General features: G+C 41.3%; 1 protein-coding gene across 2 annotated transcripts in view; it reads left to right on the forward strand.

Moving 5' to 3' along the window:
• YTHDF3 (YTH N6-methyladenosine RNA binding protein F3) overlaps positions 1 to 20,247 on the forward strand; it is a 94,626-nt gene extending 74,379 nt beyond the window's left edge. The window contains exons 7-8 of one of the 2 annotated variants that reach the window (XR_009536281.1): positions 11,189 to 11,300; positions 12,075 to 12,933. The gene's annotated coding sequence lies outside the window, so the exon portion shown is untranslated. Of the gene's footprint in view, positions 1 to 11,188; positions 11,301 to 12,074; positions 12,934 to 19,632 lie in introns of those variants that run through there. The other variant, XR_009536283.1, reaches the window with a different exon arrangement.
• The last annotated feature ends 441 nt before the right edge of the window (positions 20,248 to 20,688 follow it).

A 20,688-nucleotide genomic window follows, 5' to 3' on the forward strand; every position in this document is an offset into this window, starting at 1 on the left:
TATTTTCACTTCACTGCTGCCTCTTCTCGACTAGTTAACTTTTTTCCTTTGCTTAACTTTTAACTCCATATCTAAATCCACCTTTGTGGTATTCTATGTGCAAATCTTGATATATCTGCTAGTAATGAAAGCAAAGTGTACAACCATTGGTAGAACTATTATTAATTAAGTAGTACTAGGCATATAACATATTTAATTCAAATGAAATTTCTTTTTTTTTTTGAGAACAAGGTATATAAACAAACCACACTCATATTGTACGTCTTTTTTTTTTAAAACCAACTTTTAGACTGGAAGAAGTGTTTTTATTTTAGAACCAGTGTTTACAATTTATAAACACCTCAAAAGAGTAAATGTTGTATTTTGAATACTAGGCTTCTCTTCTCACTAGGTTAAGAATCCTGTAAAATCTTGTCCCTTTGGAGAACCTTGAAAGACACTTAAGGAGCTCTGAGTTTTGGTTGTTGGGGAGAGTTTTGAGTAGAGGCTTAAGAAAGGAGAGAAATGGGGTTGAAGGCACTGGACCTGTACTGTTGCCGGGAGGAGCCGCATTCTCCTGCTGCATCAGTCTCATCCAGACGGAAGCCCTATTATCCCACAGCTCCTCCTTATTTGTCACTTTCCTGTCCCTTTTCCCTCTGCCCCACTGCCCCCTGGGTCCTGGGAGCATCTCACCTGATATCTCTTCTTGGGGGATGTAATCCATGTCTACCCACAGAGTTCCAGGCCTCAACCATATATCAGAGTTCAAAATATATTCCCAGGCCTAAAGGCTCTTGGAGCACCATTCCTGCATTTCAGCTGCCTCCTGGACTCTTGGTACCTGCAGGATTCACCGGCATCTCAAATGCAGTATGCCCGGGAGATCATTTCCCTCACGAACCAGTTCCAATGTCACACAATCCACTTCCCACATATACAGGTTAGAGGGTGGGTCCACAGTGAGTTCCTTAATATCTGAGTCCTGAGAGATACTCCACAAGAAGAGACTGGAGAAAGTCTGGCTATTTATCACAGCTTTGGAGATTCACAATACTTACTGTTGTAGTAAAGGCTCAGAGAAGATCTGCAGAAGAAAATGCTTTTAACTCGATTTCCCTGCTTATCTGAACAGGGAATCCCTTTTCTAAGGGGTTCTGGTGGAAATCTTGAGAAACGCTGCCTAGGTGTCATCTGTGCTTTTTCCTTTCTTCCTCCTCCCTTGCTTTAAAAATTGAGCTATAACTTGTGAACGCTGCAGCACACAAATATTAAATGTACAGTGTGATTTTATGCACATGCACACCTGTGTAACTACCACCAGATCCAATTATAGAGCTTACTCTGTGATTCCACTCATATGAAATTTAAGAATAGGCAAAACTAACCTGTGATGATGAAAGTTAGAATAACGGTTACCTCTGGGGGTGGGCATGGGAGTGGGGATACAACATTCAGACTGGGGAAAGGGCCTGCAAGAAAGTTACGGGGTTCTGGAAATCTTCCCCACCGGTGTGTGCACTAACAGAATCTCTGTGCTCCTGTGGTTTGAATGGCCCTTACTGCCTTCTTGCTGTGTGTGTCCAGGGAGCATCATTTCTCGCCTCTGGGATAGCAGCCCTTTTGTTCCTGGGCTATGCTCTTCCCTTTTCCTAGACCACCCCCCTACACTGCTGATACTTCTCATATTTTTGCCATCACGATAGATGTCACTTGCAATTAAAGTTGAGCTCAGAATCCTTTTTATGCACCCACCACATTCTGGGTTTTCTCCATCTATTGTACTCATTACCCTGAGCTGCAGTCGCTTGCTTATGCATTTGCCTTCCCACTGGACTGTCATTTCCCTGAGGGCAAATATCTTGATCACGGTTGTAGCTCAAGCACACGGATGACATGTTTTTAAAAACCAATCCAAAGCATTCTAATAAATTGTCCTCCTTCCTGTCTCATTCTCAACTTCTTGTCCACATGGAAATACAAGTCCTTTCTAAAATTCAGGTTTCATGATGTTTATCATTCTTCCTATCAGTAATCTCTGGAGGGTCCTCTGAATTTTCAGGATGGAGGCCAGCACTCTCCACCGGTCATTCAAGAATCAGGCGAGCTGGCTCCACTCTAAGGTTTCCTATCATTTTCTTTCAATCATCCACTGTCCAGGGAGCAGAGCCCCACCCCATCCTCAAACACGTGAGGAACTCTTATGCCTCCAGGCCCGTGTCCATGGCTTTTCTTCTGCTTTACATGCCTCCACTTATGTTCTTCAAGGCCCAGTTCAAACATTCATTCATCCTTCAAATATATCTTACTTTCTACCGGTTTCCAGGGACAGTTATATGTACCCAGAAACAGAAGTGCACAGGACATGTAAGATCCCTACTCTCATGGAGCCGATATTTTAATACAATGGAAACAAGAGTGATAATTAAATAAGCAAGGTAATGATTTCTGAAAAATGTTCTGAAGCAAATTATTTTATATGTTAAAGACTAACTTTGTAGAATGTTCATTAAAATAGTGCGATCATTGGCGGTTGTTTTAACTAAAAGAATTTTATTGGCTTTACTGAGCTTTTAATTTAAATTCTGCCACCTCCCACGTCAGTATCCCTGTGTCTTTTACATGTTGATTCTTTCAATGGTTTAAAGAATATCCCACACACTTGCTCTTAATAAGACGTTTACAAACTTTTAAACATAGGAGAGCACAAATAAACCAGACTTCGGGTAAGAAAGGTTAGCTATACTTAATATTGCTATACAGCATTTTAGGGTTTTTAATCATCCACGTTGCAGTAGGAAATCGAAGAAGGAGTGTGATGTAGCAGAAAGAGCAGTAGGTCAGGAATCTTTGCTCTCATTCTGACTCCTAAGTCCTCTATTAGTTAACTATGTGACCTTGAATAATTCACTTAGCTCACTGTGCTCAGCGATGCAAGAGACATTTGAAGTTGAAAGTCGCTAAATTCTTTTTCAGCATTAGAATTTTATGATCAACTGCGGCAGCAGGAATAGATAGAGCTATATCTGACTTAAAGGAAACCCCATCTGTGAAATTTTGGCTATCTTTATAAAAGAAGTTAAGTTTTTAAATATGTTTTTTGCCCTATCCTTTTTATAGTATCACTGTATTTTCTCAGCATTCAACTCCAGCGACACATTCTCAGCCCTCATCTCACTTGACTCATCAATAGCATTTACTGGTTGATCACTTCCCCCTCTTCACTGACCCCTTTGTCTTCCCGTCTCTTCATTGCCCTTCTGCTTCCCTGAGTGTCCTCCAACCCCTTGCACCTTCCTGACTTCTGAACAGTGGTGAGCCCAGGGCCAAACCCCAGTTCTCTCTTATGTATACATTCATTCTAATGATCTTGTATTTGTTATTTATTGCTGCATAACAAATTATCCCCAAATCAGCAGCATAAAACAATACACATGTATTACCTTACAGTTTCTGTGGGTCAGGAATATGGGCACGGCATAGCTGGGTCCTGTAATTTAGGATTTTTCATGAGGCTACAATAAAGGTGTCAGCAGAGACCAGGGTCTCATCTGAAGGCTTGACTGGTGAAGGATGTGTGTCCTGCACAGGCTTGTTGGCAGGATTCAGTTCCTTTGAACTGTTGGAATCAGGGCCTCAGTTCCTAGCTGGCTGTTGGCTGGAGGTCACCCTCAGTTTCTTGCCATGTGAGCCTCACTCACATGGGGAATTACTTTATCATTCTTTACATAAGATATACTCGTACCTATTGCTGCTTGCTGCGAGTTAATCATAAAATTAATTATGTTTAAACATAATTAATTAGGCATCTCAAATTTAACATGAATTCCTAATTTGTGACCCAGGTCCCCACCCCAAATACGCTCCTCCTGCAGTTTTTTACCTTTTAAGTAAATGGCAATCACATTTTTATAGTTTCACATGCCCAAAACCTTGCAGGCATCCATGCCTTTTCTCTCTCTCTTTCACACCCACATCAATCCATCAGCAAATTCTACTGACTTTACCTTCAAAAGAATTTATATCCAGAGTTCAACTATTTTTTGCTCTCTCCCCTATGACCATCCTGGTCCAGGGCACCAACACCTCTTGCCTAGTTTATTGTAAAAAATCCCCAAGTTATTTCCCTGCTTTTGCCATTGCTACCATTTAGTCTATTATCAACATAGCAGCCAGACTGATCATGTTGAAATTTAAGTCAAATCATGTCATTCTTCTGTTTCAAATCTCTCACTGGCTCTTTATTTCACCCGGCAGAAGAGCTAACATTCTTACAACTGTATCTAAGGCTCTACATGACTTACTCCTTTGTTTCCTTCTCCCATTTTCTCTCCTCATCCTAATCCCCTTACTTTCTTTGCTCCAGCCACACTGGCCTTCTTGCTGCTCCTTGAACACACTAGGCATGGGTTTTAAAAGTCCTTAGATTTGTTTTAATCTGGCATGGCAAGACATGCAGACATGGAGATGACTGTCAGACTGTCATGAAGGAAGAAGTTTTTACTCACAGTTCCCTAGAAGCATCACAGGCCATGCAGGGCCACACAAGGAAGCACCGGGGCCATCCAGGAGGCAGAGGAGTGCAGGCAAAGCAGGGGTAAAAGCGTTTACTGGGGTTTCTGCAGGGAAAAGCACAGCAAGGCAGGGCAAGCATGCTTAGGACCGGCCAGTTTTAGTAATTTTAGTGGTCTCTGGGGTACAGGGGCTGTCTTTAGTTGTCAGATACCTGCTCTTGGCATGACTAGCAAAGGGGAACGTTGGCCCTGAGTAAAAGCCCATTCAAGAAGGTGGCTGGGGTGTCAGCTTTGGATTGGTTGGTTTGCATATGAAATGCATGTTCCAGGAGTGAGTGGTTTGCTATCTCTAGGAATTAGCTAACCCCACAGGGCGGGGGTGGGTGGTGGTGGGGTGTCAGTCTTTCCAGGAGCAGCAGGCTCTGGATGCCAGAGCTTCAAGAATACAGAAAATAAGAAAATAGAGTTAATGCGGCATATGCTCCCCACATATGTACAGCAGCACTCACATGCTCCCTGTGTGTAGATGGTCATTTCCACAGGGGTTTGCATGGATTGCTCACCCATACAGTCTTTACCCAATATTACCCTATCGCTCAGGCCTTCCCTGATCTCCACCCCATGCCGTCTGGGTCCTTCGCCTCAGCCCCATCGTCACCCTTCTGGTATCCTGCTTTCCCCTTTTCTGTTCTCTTCAGCACTTACACTTTTGACATATAGTTACTTATTTATTTTTCTGTCTTCCTAATTAGAATGTAAACTTCATGAGTATAGAGACTTTAGCTGCTATATATGTGCCAATGGGCAGCCTCCTCTACTCTGAAGGTGAGGAACCAGTCTGCAGAAGGACCAACCCCGTCAGAGCTGGAGACCTGGTTGGCCCAGGTTTTCTGTTGGGATAATGCCCCGAGGCTCCTGCTACGTTTTCTAGAGAGGCCCTTGGCAGAAATTCAGCTCAGTCAATAATGGTCAGAGAGGGACCAATAACATCATCTCTGCCATCGCACACATCTGTCTCCAGAGGATGACTGTGTGTGATCTGAGAGTATCCTGCCCTCCAACCAGGGACAGGATAATAGAGGAGGTGAAAGGTCATGCCTTTTCATTTTTGTTTACTGCACATGAAATAGCCCTCTTTTTTATTAATAAGAGGTATAGTTAAGAACATTCAGTTTGGTGAGTACAAGGAGTTGGGTGATAGGTGATTAAAGTGGTGTATTTTTAGTTACTCTGGCTCATCCAGATGTCACTGTATAATACAATGTGCGCAGCTTTAGGCCATAAATCTGTCCCTTAGCAACTGTGTGAAAGTGTCAGATTCCAAATGCGCTAAAAATTAAATGAAGAAATACTTAACATTTTAATAGTGCTTTACATCCTAGAAATTTTCCAAGCATTCTTACATGCTTGACTTCATTCATTTATTCTACACAAATTTATTAAAGACACACCATATGCTAGGCTCTGTGCTAGGCGTCACGAATAAAATGAAGAACAAGAAAGACAAATATGAGGCTTATGATCTAGGGAGGGAGATGATGAGAGATGACCACGAACAGAAAGGAGTCAGATGACCTAGGAATGCAGTGGAGGAGAAGAAGGGCATGGGAGAAGGCTGGAGAGAGAGCCCAGGGCAGAGTCTTGAAGGTCACAGTGGAGCCTGAATCTCAGTACAGATCTTCTCTGACTTACAGTGAGGTTACATCCCCATTAATCCATCCTAAGTTGAAAATATCATAAGTTGAACAGTCATTTAATATACCTAATGTACCAAATATCATAGACTTAGCCTAGCCTACCTTAAACGTGCTCAGAACACTTACATGAGCCTACGGTTGGGCAAAATCCTCTAACACAAAGCTTATTTTATAATAAAGTGTTGACTATCTCATGTAACTGACTGAATACTGTACTGAAAGTGAAAATCAGAGTGGTTGTCTGGGTCCAGGATGGTTGGAGGGGTACCGGTTGTTTACCTTCATGATTGCGTGGCTCACTGCCACTGCCCAGCATCATGAGAGAGGATCGGAGGTGGCTGCTAGCCCTGGAAAAGATCAAAATTCAAAATTTGAAGGCAGTTTTTACTGAATGCTTATTGCTTTTGCACCATCGTAAAGTCAAAAACTCATTAAGTCGAACCATTGCAAGTCAAGGACCATCACTGAAATGTGTTAAGTAAGAAAGTGACATGATCCAGCTTGTGACTCTTAATTCTCCTTCCAGGCAAACATTCTTTTTTTTTTTTTTTCTTGCGGTATGCGGGCCTCTCACTGTTGTGGCCTCTCCCATTGCAGAGCACGGGCTCCGGACGCACAGGCTCAGCGGTCATGGCTCACGGGCCCAGCCGCTCCGCGGTATGTGGGATCTTCCCGGACTGGGGCACGAATCCGTGTCCCCTGCATCGGCAGGCGGACTCCCAACCACTGCACCACCAGGGAAGCCCCAGGCAAACATTCTTTAAAACATCTCCCACATAATACATTTGTTTTAAAATTTCTTTTCTTGTTATTTAGCTGGACCATGGCTACCACAGCAAAAAGCAGTTGTTAGATTTAAGGAAAGTACATATTCACTCATCTGTACTTTTTACTCTCAAGCATAATAGCAAAAGGATCATTGAGTAAGAGATAAATAGGAGTTTGAAGCTTAACTCTACCAACTAATTATTTGTGAAAATTTAAAAAATCATGTACCTTCTCTTTCTGTTTCATTGTCTGTAAAATAAAGAGTTCTCTGTTTCCTTGTCTGTAAAATAAAGAGTTGAAAGATTGAGAAGATGTAAAGGAGCTGTTCCATTCTATTACATGATCAAGCTTCATGAGATCAATAGAATTGGCTGTCAGCCAAGTCTTATAATTAATTGGCTTGTTGGTCATTAGGAGGAATACAACAACTTGTATTATTAAATGGTGTCATGTTAGGTTTCACGGCTGTGAGAGCAGGGCTACCTCTGAGATCATAGCAAAGGTCTGACTTGAGTGAGCCTCATCTCCCACTGTGTTGAGCTTGCCTTGGCCTTGAGGAAGAGCACCCCCTCCTTTCTCCTGGGTGCGATGCTCTCCGCGTAGTTTAGTTTGTGACATTCTGTTTGCTTTTCCTGATTCTCTCTCCCCAAATAGACGACGTGGGCCAATTTGGCTTGGTCATAAACGCATTTTCCTTTAAAAAAATTTTGCAAAGGGTGCTTAGGCATGGCTAAAGCTGAAAATTGGCACTTGGGCACAGCAGGGGACACATTCACTGTTTTGAATTTAGGTTTTCATTTTATCAAGTAACACACTCTCCCCTCTCCTCCAAAGCAGCTTGGAGGATGTTCCCTAGAGTCTGTATTTATTGCAAAAATATAGAGCCACAGGCCAGACTTCAATTCTATTAACTTTCCTGTGCGATAGATGTTCAGAAGAGAAATGTTGATTAAATTTATATATAAAGGCTAGAAATTTGGAGGCAAATATTTTCTAAGATATAACAGGTTCTCTAGTGTCCTTTCTCTAGGGCTTTAACTATTAATTTAGATCCGAGGCCCACTTTGTATCTTCCACTTGCCCATGTGGTTTGTTTATAAACAGTTTGTTTATGGAAGCTAAATGTCTTGGTTTTAAATCAGAATGTGATATTATTACTGCTCATGGCAATCTCCAGCCTAATTTAATAATTCGCCTGGTACAGTTTCTCTAATTGAATCGTGTTAGTTATAGACAATACTAGGGACTCAAATCTACCTGTTGACCCAGAGCTCTGCTCCCTCCCTCCAAGCAGGAGGCTGAAGTTTACAGAGGGATCGCTAGGTAAACAAGAATTTAAAGAAACACATGCTGAGACCAGTGGGGACTGTTAAAAGCTCGGATAATGTAATATAATGTCACCCAGAGCTCTGGGTGTACAAACTGCAGATTTATGCAAGTAATTAATAGTGTCTTGCCTAGACAGTCAGTAGGCTTTTCAAAAGGAATCTTTCTTTGTGTCTTTTGATATTTAAAGAGCTGTAATTACAATGGCAGAGCTTTGAATTCTCTCCCCCCCAATACACATTAATTTATGGACCAATCCAGTATTACAGACAAGCTAATGAAAGAACCACATACTCCCTTTATAATTTTTTTTTTACAGTTTCACTTGTGAGGATGAATGTAAAGTAGTTAATGCTATAAATAAGTATAATGATGTATCTCTTCTCTCAATTGCCAGTTGTTGATGCTGCAGCCTCACACAATAGAAGAAAAGAATTGAATTTAAATCTCTACCCATCTTGTTTTCTTCTCCTAGCTTGTGCACCAGTTAAGAAATTCAAATGTTTCTGCCATTATGAGGTACTTCAGAAAAAGACTCAAATTGGATTTTCCCCTCTCCTCTTTAAGAGTTATGGAAGACTCAGGAAAAAAATTACATAACTTATGCAGTCAGCTTAGGCCTTGCCAGGTTCAAGGTTTAGCATCTTGGCTTCTCAATAATTATCTCTCTCCCCCCTCAACAACTTTATTGAGGTATAACTGAAAAGTAAAAATTGTATATATTTAAGGTGTACAAGGTGATGGTTTGATATGCGTATACATTGTGAAATAATTACCACCAAGTTAATTAACACACCCATCACCTCACGTAGCTACCATTTTTTTCTGTGTATGTGTGGTGAGAACCCTTACTCTCTTAGCAAATTGCAAGTATATCATCCTGTATTATTAACTATAGTCACCATGCTGTACATTAAATCTCCAGAACTTATTCATCTCTTAGTTGAAAGTTTGTACCCTTTGACCAACGTCTCACCATTTCCCTCACCCCCCCAGTCCCTGGGAACCACCATTCTACTCTTTGGTTCTATGAGTTTGACTCTGTTAGATTCCACATGTACGTGAGATCACACAGCATTTGTCTTTTTGTGCCAGGCTTATTTCACTCATCATAATAGTCTCTTTCACTCTGGCCAGGGCTGGGAAGAAGCCTTCAGAATGCTGTGCCACGTGGTACTTTGACAATGAAACTTCAAATGCTCACAAAAATTGTCCAGCTCCTTATGGGAGTGCCTTGACCAGAAAGCATGACTGTATTCTCTGAAATTTTTGAATTTTCCTTTGAAAAGTTTGAAATGATGTTTGCTTTTCTTTCAAACAAGCCATTTTTGTATGCAACTTAACTAAAGGCATAAAGCTTGTCAGACATTTTTACCTAAATAGCCTTTGAGTACAAGGCTAAGGCCAGGACTCAAGAATTCAAATACCTGGGGACCAAAATATGAGCCAGGATCACATTATATTTATAGAAGCACTAGAGTCAAGACGCTGCACATCCTTTCTCCGTGCAGTGAGTCATAGGAATCTGCCAAATGAAATGCATGTTGTGCTGCACTCAGTTCTTGGGACTTAATGACATGTCTCATAAGACCAACATCAGGGATGCTAATTCTCTCCATCCATTTATCGTATGTATTTCCTCCATGAACTTAGACTTTGAAAGGGCCTCTGCATCATCTAATCCAAATTTCATTTATTTCATGAATGATAAAACTGAGATCCTGAAAAAGGAAGTGGTGCACTAGGGTCCAACAGAGAGTTACGGCAGAGCCAGGATTTAGGTCTATGTGAGCCAGGACAGTACGTCCTTCTGTAGACTAATGATTTGTTTTAATGACATCCATCAGCTCAGTGGGGTCAGAGTGGGAATAGTCACCTTGTTGATTTTTCTGTTTGTTGACCCTTTTAGACTGTAATTTCCTTAAGGACAAAGTCCTCGTGTGTTTACTTTGCTCCGAACGCTGCCTGGGAAGACTTTATAAAAACAATGAGAGTGGGGACTTCCCTGGTGGCATGGTGGTTAAGAATCCGCCTGCCAATGCAGGGGACACAGGTTCGAGCCCTGGTCCGGGAAGATCCCACATGCCACAGAGCAACTAAGCCCGTGCACCACAACTACTGAGCCTGAGCTCTAGAGCCCATGAGGCACAACTACTGAGCCCATGCACCACAACTACTGAAGCCCTCCCGTCTAGAACCTGTGCTCCGCAACAAGGGAAGCCACTGCAATGAGAAGCCGGCGCAACGTGATGAAGAGTAGCCCCCACTCGCCGCAACTAGAGAAAGCCCACGCACAGCAACGAAGACCCAATGCAGACAAAAATAAATAAATAAATAAATAAATTTTATTAAAACAAAAAAACAGTGAGTGTAGACTGTGTACTGCACTCCAGCGGCAAGACAGCATTACTTTTTAAAACCAACGTTGGGTACCATAATCTTGATGCTGCAAATGTGGCGAATCATCTGGTTTCAGCTTAACAATTCCAGAAGGGGGTCATTACATTTGAACCATATTAACGACGATGAGAAGACATCTTGAGAAAACTAGAACCCACACGACAGATACAAATTCATAAATATTTAAGCATAATTTTGTAGACAGCAAATTACAAGTAACGTATAACGGAGAGGCCAGGAGCATCAGCTTTGTGTTGGTTCTGTCAAGACCACACGTTTGGTTTTCTTCTGTGAAGTTGTTTACTGATCTGTCATACTATTTCAAACCTGTGTTAATTGGCTTTGGAAAGTTCTTCCCTTATATCAAAACTTCTGTACTAATTGCAAGGAATTGCCAGGTATTTTCTCTATGTTTGTTTAAGGTTCACACTATAAGGACTGGGTGATTATTAACTATATTGCCATAGTAATACTCACTGCTATTTCTAATTTGCGGCCACACAGATCAACCCGGGGAGGAAGAAGACAGCCTGTGATCTAGTTCTTTCCCTTTATGGGGAGCTGAGGGTGGATGCTGTTGAAGAAGAAAAATTATTCATGACACTCGTTAAAGGCGGTACGGACGACTCTACTCAAGGGTGACCTACTACAACGGGGTTTTGTAGCAAGCCACAGAGATCAGGCTCAATCCCAGTGACAACAAGGAAAAATGGGAATTTACAACCAAGGAGCAGGGTGGAGGTCAGCGGGCGGAAAATTACTAAGAGGAAATAAATATCTGGAATAAGCGGATTCTGGCTAAACTGACCTAGCAGGATTCTTGCTGAAAGCAGGCCAGTGTGATCACATGTCACCTGGGGGATGGTAAAGGATAAGGAATTTGAATAGATATCAAAGGCGATCAAATATGGAGGATGGGGGCTTCCCTGGTGGCGCAGTGGTTGAGAGTCCGCCTGCCGATTCAGGGGACACGGGTTCGTGCCCCGGTCCGGGAGGATCCCACATGCCGCGGAGCGGCTGGGCCCGTGAGCCACGGCCGCTGAGCCTGCGCGTCCGGAGCCTGTGCTCCGCAACGGGAGAGGCCACAGCAGTGAGAGGCCCGCGTACCGCAAAAAAAAAAAAAAAAAAAAAAAAAAATATGGAGGATGGAAGGGGGAGGTTTTCTGGTTAAACTGACTTGGCAGGATTCTTGCTAAAATAGGACAATTCAGAGACAAACACAGAAGTCCAAAAGTCAAGGTCTAGTTGAGAAAGAGCTCAGAAGAGGCTGACTAGAGTTTGGTCACGGAGACAATCTTTGCTAATGCCCAAGAGAGAGAAGACAGGTGATGAGGTGTATATTCTGGTAAGAATGCTAAAAGCCAACTTAATAATTCATGGTGTTTCTCAGGAGGAGAGTCCTTAACTGTGGAATATTTTAGCAAGATGTCTGATTTAGAATGCTTATGGTAAACAAACCTGGAATCTAAAAATTTGTGTGACACGGCTTCTTAGAAAACGTCAGGGGTCTAACTTTCTGGATATTATTCAGAGATATTTCATAACCTGGAATGCTCCCTGCCAAGAGAGAAAACAATACTTTACCTGGAGAACTCGCTCACTGCGCTGAGCCAGGGGATGCAACTGATACAAAAAGTAAAGACCTGGAGGGCTGTACGTGGGATTCAGACCTCGCCTTGCTGTGTCTTGTGCATCTTAGCTACTTGTATTCTTGCAACTATTAGCAAAGCTTGACACTGGGTAAGATCTTTGATTCACGTGAATGCCTTGGCCACCTGATCCTTTGCGTTAGCTCAGCTACGATACAGGAAAATAAGCTCTGCTTTCCTTCCACATTCTTTCTCAGGGATGCTCACTTGTAGAAGTGACGTCATTTTTTTTTTTTTTTCCCTGAGGATCATTCCTCTCTACGTCCTGTGGTGGAGAAGGCTAGACTATGCAAATCTCTTCTCTTTTTTTAGGGGTAGAAGAAACCAACTTCTAGACTGAACATTACCTGAAAAATTCCCTTCACCCCCAAAGAACACATCCATTCTTTGAGATTTCCACTTTGGAATTCTCCAAAAATTCTCCTCTTACTGCAGCCACCCAGATTTTTCTTGTCTTACAATTTTATGACCACCGTGTTTGTGAGCTATGAGTGGATGGCAAGTAGTGGGAGCAGTGCTGACATCGTTTATTCTTTATATTGTTCTTGAAAGAACAGTGCTTTGCCTAGTCATCGGCTGAGCACTAGACTGAAAGTCAGATAACGGTCCCATTCTGCTTCTAATTACCTTTCTGCATTTGAACGTGTAATTCATTTCCCTGTCTTTACTCTCTTCAAAAATGGAATTAAATGTTTTCCTTTTGTAGTAAAAGTTCTCAAAATATTTGTGTCTGTGCCTGTGTGTACACACGTGTGTATGTGAGACAGACAGTAAAATCTTGTTGCCCTTGGTTCCATAATACCTGGCAGTCAATGTAATATGCAAATACTTTGTCAATTGATTTTTAGATAATTGCACAACACAGTTGATTTAAGCTCAAATATTCAATATACACTCTATAAAATCACAATAATTCTATTAAACTGATTGGCAGAGAGATTTCTGGAACAAGTAAGTAAACCAAATCCACATTAACTGTATCAATCTTCACGACTGTCTTTTATTAAATAAAACCTTGAGAGAAAGTGACTTTATATTTCCATATATTTTTGTTCAATAGGAACTAAACTTTTTAAAGGTGGAAAAGGCTTGTAATTGATATATAAAATTCTGTCCAAGGTCAGAAAAAACCAATTCATTGATCTCTGTAGAGGTACAAAATTGAACCAAAGGAAATTAAAAAAAAGGTATTCATCTTTTTAAGGTCTAGTCTTTAACTTATATCTATCTTTTTTTCATAGTGTGTAGCTGAAAGTCTTTAGAATATGCATAAGTAACAAAAATCAAGGATTAAATTGTAAAAGCATCTAATTTTAAGAAAACAAAATTGCCCGAAGGTTATCTAATACTATGTCAGCTGTTTAAAGTCTATATCTGAATCCACTACCACAATCATTTATTGAGCACTGCTAGGTATTGTGACTGTTACTAAAGATATCCAGTGAACAAAACAGATAATCCCTGCCGTCATGAAGCTTGCATTCTAGTGGGCAAGAGAGAAAATAATAAACTCAGTATGTAACATAAAATATATTTGAGACTGATAAGTGATAAGGAGGAAAAGAGAAAGCAGCAAGGAAGAAGGCTAGGGAGTTCTGGAAGCTGGAGGCTACTGCAACTTTCAATCGAGGGATCAGTAAAGACTCACACTGTGAAATGAGCAAAGCATGTAAGAGTGTGGGTCTTGTCAATATGTGGGAAGAGCAGAAGGAACAGCCAGTGAAAGACTCCTGTAACAGGAGCATTTCTTGAATATTTGAGACTCAGCCAAGAGGCCAGTGTAGATAAGAGCAGAGAAGTAATGCTGTGTGTGTGTGTGTGTGTGTGTGTGTGTGTGTGTGTGTGTGTGTGTGTGTGTGTGTGTGTGTGTGTGTGTGTGTGTGTGTGTATGCTTGCACCCAGGTACAGGCAGATCGTGTGGGGCCTTAAGGACCATTGTGAGGCAGGGCTTACTCTGAGTGAGTGAGCTGGGCAGTCCCTGGAGGGCTTTAAGCAGAGGTGTAATATAACCTGACTTAAGTAACTTTGAAGTATTCACTCTTGGAGCAGGATAGGAACTTCACAGGTAGACACCTGAGACACAGATTAGCAAGACTAGATAAGATGAAAAGGATAATTTTGGTTGCAGTGTTGAGAATAGGTAGAAGCAGAGAGACCAGTTTTGAAGCTACTGCAATAATCCAGGCAGAGTTGATGGTGGCTTGGACCAGGGTGGGAGTGATGGATATGATGAGATGGGGTTGGATTCTATTTTTATTGAGAAGGTAAACAGAATTTGCTGACAGATTGGATATGAAGTATTAGAGAAAGAGAGTGTTAGAGACAATTCCAAGTCTTTACTTTGCATGTGGAAGGATGGAATAGCCCACAACTGAGATGAGGATGATTCTAGAGGAAGGAGGTTTCGAGGCTCCATGCTGTGTATGTTAGATTTGAGATGTTTATTAGATATCTGAATGGAGATATCAAGTTGGTAGTTAGCTATATGAGTCTGAAGTTCGGGGTAGTGTTTTGGTTTGGAGGTTTAAGTGCCCCAGTGAAGAGATGGCATTTAAAGTCATGAGCCTGGATCGGATCAATGAGGGAACAAGTGGAAAAGAGAAGAAGTCCAGGAAAGAGTCCTGAGGAGTTTCCAAGTTAAGGAGTTGAGAGATGAGGAAGGATTGGTTACAGGTGTGAGAAGGGGCACCCCGAGGGGAGCCGGAACCAGGTGAGTGTGGTGTCGGAGGGCAAGTGAAGACTGTTTCAGAAGGAGAGTGATCAACTGTTTGCAAACTGCTGATGTTTGGAATATCATCTCTTGGGATTCTGTCTTGAACATTTAGAGATTGTTCTGTATTTGACATTTAAAATATCAATATTAAAAAGGTGAAGATTGCTATAACAAAAATATTATTTGAAACCAAGCATTTTTTTCTCTACAACGGGGGTAGGAAGTAAGATATTCTTTTCTTCTTCTTTATTCTTTGGGAAAATATCAGTGGACTCACATTAGTTTGTACCTTTCACATGATGGCCTATATAGTTTAGCTTGGTACAATTTGGTACTTATGTAATAAATACTGACTTATTTGACTAGGGTCACAATGCGGTGTTTTAAGTTAAATAATTGACTATGAACATATCCTTTGAACTTTGACCGAAACACAAGCGATTTCCCTCCACACTAGATGTAGAAGAGGCTTGCTATTTATGCATATCCAACCATGTACTTCTGGTTCTCTGTGGCTCTTTTTTATACCTTGTTGTACATTTCGAAAAACAATCATTCATTTGCAAGTGTGTGAAATTCATGAAGCAAATGGAACCTTGTATTAGATGATCTCTAAAGCCTCACCCAGTTCAAAGCTTCTAAGAATAATGCTTATACCAGTGGTCTGTGTTAAGCCAAGCTGCATGGGGGCTGGGAGTTAGTAGCCCTTCAAATAATCTAGACTAACCCCACTGCCATTTCTCTCAGGGAAAAAGCAGCTCAGCTTTTTAAAGCATATAGGTCATCAGTAAAAGTTAGATTATAAAAGTCTTCAAGTCACAATCATTCCATAGAGTAATAGAATTGAATGTGATTTAGTCTTAAGAGTGAGGGAAATGAATTTTTAGTTAAGAGCCATGGAAATCAGCACTATTTCATATAGTTTAAATAGACTGCTCTTTTCGGTTCCATATAGGTGTTCATTCAGTTCAGTATCCTTGAGTTCAGAGGTAATAAAAAGATACACATTTTTCTTCAAATTCAATCAATTTTGAAAGGGCCTATAATTTTTAAAGCTATTTTTTTACTTTAAATTGCATAACTACTAATTTTTCACCGCCAATTTCAAAGAGGGATACTACAACCCAAATTCTTCCGTGCCTGTTTTAAGACTCCATAGAGGAAGCATGGAGATGACACGATGCCAGAGAGGTCTTTCCACTCGTCAATTCTTTTCTAATGCTTCAAAGAGATTTTAAAATTGGGCAGAACCTCTCAGAATTTTAGATCAGAAGTTTCCTCCTCAACAACGACTCCTTTATCATTAGTATATTGTAAACTATGACTTTTGGGAACGTTCCAGAAGGAATTTCCTTCACAGTGGAAACCAGTGGTGGATTAAGTTTATCAAAATCGTCTGAGAATAAAAGCTGATTTTATGGTTAAAATGGTGTAAAGTAAATGTGAAGTAATCACTGTTGGACTTGGATGGGAACTTCCCAAGGAGACACTTGAGACACAGATGAGTATGACCAGTTCAGTTACCACCTGAATTTCCAGAAGAGAATCCACAGGCTTATCTTCCTGCTTAGTTCTTGGAAGCAATGTGTCTGCTCTGCATGTGACCAGATGAACATAAGATGAGACAGCGGAAGAAAGGAAAAATAGTTGTATTCTTTTTTTAACTGGAGTAGAGTTGCTTTACAATGTAGTGTTAGTTTCGGCTGTACGGCAAAGTGAATCATCTATACATATACATATATCCCCTCTTTTTTAGATTTCCTTCCTATTTAGGTCACCGCAGAGCACTGAGTAGAGTTCCCTGTGCTATACGGTAGGTTCTCATTAGTTATTATCTATTTTTTTCATTAGTTATTATCTATTTTATAAAAAAGTTGTATATTTTATGACGCTTAGGAGTCCTTTTTTCTGCTCTTTGAAGGAGGGGCCCCATGTTTTCATTTTGCACTTGGCCCTGCCAATGACGTAGCTGCTTTGATTACGACCACCATGAATTCACGGTTCCCGACCGCAGCTGGTTTGTCGGCATAGCTAGGCAGCCAGGCCTGAGTGTTTCTCCAGCCAGCTGTCTCCCACTGTTCACATGGCTAAACACTGTCTACTCTTCCCAAATGCATGCTCCTTCTGTCTCCACCTTCATCTCAGCAGACAGCGGTATCTCTTACTTTAGAGAAAAAGAAACAGAAGTTACCAGATGAACTGTGTTTCTCCCGTCGCTTCTGTGCCTCTTGTTAATAAAACAAGGTGTTCTCCTTGTCTAATGTTTATCCCTCGCCTGCACCCTGGCTTCCACTCTTCCTGCCCTCCCAGAACTGAACCTGACTACCCCCTCCTCTCAAGAGGCAGCACCAACCTGTGAGAGGAGCGTGGGCCCTGGAGACATTGCCCGGGACTGGATCCCAGTTTTGGCACTTAGTACTTGTGTGACTTTGGTAAGCCTCTTAACTGCCCCAGGCCTCAGTTTCCCTCTCTGAAAACTGGGGTAATAATAGCACTACTTATTTCACTGTCTTGCCATGAAGATTAAATAAGTTAATATTGGTAAAGTGATAAGTATGTGCTATACAAATGTTTATTTAATAAAATCAAAGAATAAAAGTCCTCTCCTTCATCTTCAAACTTTTCTCCCCTTGATGCTTTTTAACATACTCAGTTCTCTCCTATCTTAAAAGTGACCCTTCCTGGACCTCCAAATTTCTTCCAGCTGTGGCTCCATTTCTTCCCTCCTTCCAGAGCTAAATCCCCTGGAGGTTATCTGCACACACGGTCTCCACTTCCTCACGGCCCACCCACTCCTCAACTCACAAGAAAAGGATGCCTGCCCACCATCAGCTGAAACTGATCTTACCCTGAAAATCCATGCTTCAGGTCACGGAACTCAATATACACATTAAAAAAAAAGAATCTTATTTGTTTGTTCCTCTGCACTTGAGATTTTTGGCCACTTCCTGAAAATCTCCTTTCCCTTGTTTTCCAGGATGATGCTTTCCCTTACTTCCTCCTCTCCACTAGAAGCTCCTTCTCAGTCTCCTTTGCAGAGTCCTTTCTCTCTGACCATCACTATAATTAGGTTTTCTTCAAGGTCCTCTCCCACCTTATTCTACCTGACACACTCCCTGAATGATTCCACCTACCCCCATGGCTTCTGTTACCATCTATGGGCTGATGATGTCCACGTATGTATTGACAACCCAGATTTCTCTCCCAAGTCCCAGATTAATGTATCCAACATTAATATCTGGGGATATTGCCACTTGGATGTCCCAGAGACATCTCCAAGTCAGCACGTCTACAACTGAACTTATTTCCTCTCCACCTACTCCAACTGGCTCAACATCTTGGGTCCTGTTCAATTATGTCTCTTGCGTGCGGGATAAAATCCTTTCTCTTTTATATCTTCCATGGTCACACTCTTGGCTGCCTTTCCAATATTTGATCTTGACAGGCCCCATCTTGACCTTTGTACTACAGCCAAAATGACCTGACTGCACTGATCTAAATACATAAAGCTCATGCTTCCATGTCCTGTCCTCAGAACCACTTCCCTTTCTGGCTTCAAAGTGAATACTTAGTTATTTTTAGATCCTCTGTGAAATTTTCGTAATGGTCCACAAACTCAGATGAGTGAGTGTGGTCACTTAAATATTTTTCTACACCTCAAGCGTATTTCTGTCTCTATGTCCCTCTTCTATTGACACCATGCTCGTGGAAAACCTAATCACAGTCCCTGGAGCGCCCTTCCTTCTCTAGAGTTGAGTCACCATTTGGGGTATGACCTAGTTACTACAGGTCGCTGACAAGCAGCTGTGTCCCTTTCCTTTTAGCCCCAGCATCTCCAGCAGCTTTATGTTACTTCTACACCATCCTTGGGATGGAGAGGCTTTGGTTAAGTTCTCAGTGCTTCCTGACTGTAGACGCACAACCGACCATTCCTCTCCGGGGGCTTCTCCTCGTTAGTGGTATATGGCCATGAAGTTGGGCTGCATCCCTGCTGCTCTCTGATCTGCAGATTGTTCTTCGCTTCTCCTCTCAGCCAGGCAACACCTCCTTCTAGGATGAGGTGGGAATGGGGAGAAAATCCCTAATCTTGCTCATGTTTGTCTATACTCTAGAATCTTCTTTTCCCATTTACCTCCTTTGAAAATCCTCTCAGTTATTCTAAGGCATCATTTGTAAATCTGAATGCTTGCAGGGTAAGGTAAGTAATGTAAATGAGTGGAGCAGGTGTGTGTAAGAGATAAGGCAGTTGGGGAAAAAGGGACGGTTTAAGGGGGCAGCAGCTACTACTCAGCTCCAGTTCATATATGACTGACTCGTCCCGGATTTTTAGGGAGGCAAGTAAATCCAAAAGGGCATTGGTAGATCAAGGGACTAAGAAAACGTATAGTGGCCTGAGCAGGTTTCTCCTGTCATTCAAGTTCGTGTCTTTCTTCCCCAGATACTCAGTAACTATTTAATGAAGGAAGGAATGAATCTGATCTTACTAGAGGTAAACAGATAGAAAGCTGGAGAGGAGAGGTATAAAATTTAAGATCTTACATCAAATGCTAGACCTTTGCTTTCTCTCATTTGCATACTAAATGCAGGGCTGCAGATGGCTTCCTGTTATTACAGCTGCTGAATCGACTTACATTGGCTGCAGAATTCTATTGCCCTTGCTGCAGAAAATGACCTTGAAGCATTGAAGAACTCTCTGGGCTTGTTTCAGAAGACAACAGCAAAAGCAGGATTAATTCAAATGATGGGTTATATATTTTAAGGTCCTTCAGGTAATTCCAAGGGCAACCAGAAATCTTTTATGAAGTCTGAATTTAGATTTAAAAGCTCGATAGAGCCCTTATTCTCACTCTCATGTTGTCATTTTATTATTTAGGCATTCATTACCAGCTTCTTTTCTATTTTTGATTAGGTTGCTTAACATTTTGTGGTCTCTCTTCTTTCCTCCTCTGCTTTCCACACTTGCATTTTTAATAAAGAAAGATGAAAGAAAGAGTGCCTTTTCTACCTATTAAAATGATTTTACCTTTGCATCAGCATGTTTCTCACTTTTCATCACTTGTGAAAATGTAACTATTATAACAGACGTGCACAACAGCATGTCGTGAGATTACAGAATCCCTCTTCACATTTAGGAGATCCTGAAAGACCACTGAAGAGCGCTGAATGAATCAATGAGAGCCCGTGAGGAAAGGTTAAATAGATAGGGATTACTCATCATGTATAATAAGGGAATTTGCTAAAAATAATAATAATTTGTTTCAGATAATGTGATCTGTTAAAAAGAGAAACTCATAACATTTTCAAAAAAATTTCCTTCTCTGTAAAACTTAGAGACATATCTGTCTTTAGCTGAGCTGAGGGAAGTTCTCTTGGAGGTGTCTGATTTCAGGGCTATATCAGGGTCCCAGCAGAAGAGGGAAACCACATGGAAATTTGAACAAGGAAATCTTAATGTAAAGAATTATTAATTATAATTATATAAATATAGTTATTTATAATTATATATAATAGTTATTTATAATTATATAAATAACAGTGAATTGGAGTTACAAAAGATTGGCTGGTAAGAAGTAAAGAGAATGTCACAGGACGCAGAAATAGTGGTTGTTAAGCCACAGCCACTGCTCCTGAGGCTGAGTGCG

This window comes from Lagenorhynchus albirostris, chromosome 17, assembly GCF_949774975.1.
Source record: "Lagenorhynchus albirostris chromosome 17, mLagAlb1.1, whole genome shotgun sequence".
Lineage (NCBI taxonomy): Eukaryota > Metazoa > Chordata > Mammalia > Artiodactyla > Delphinidae > Lagenorhynchus > Lagenorhynchus albirostris.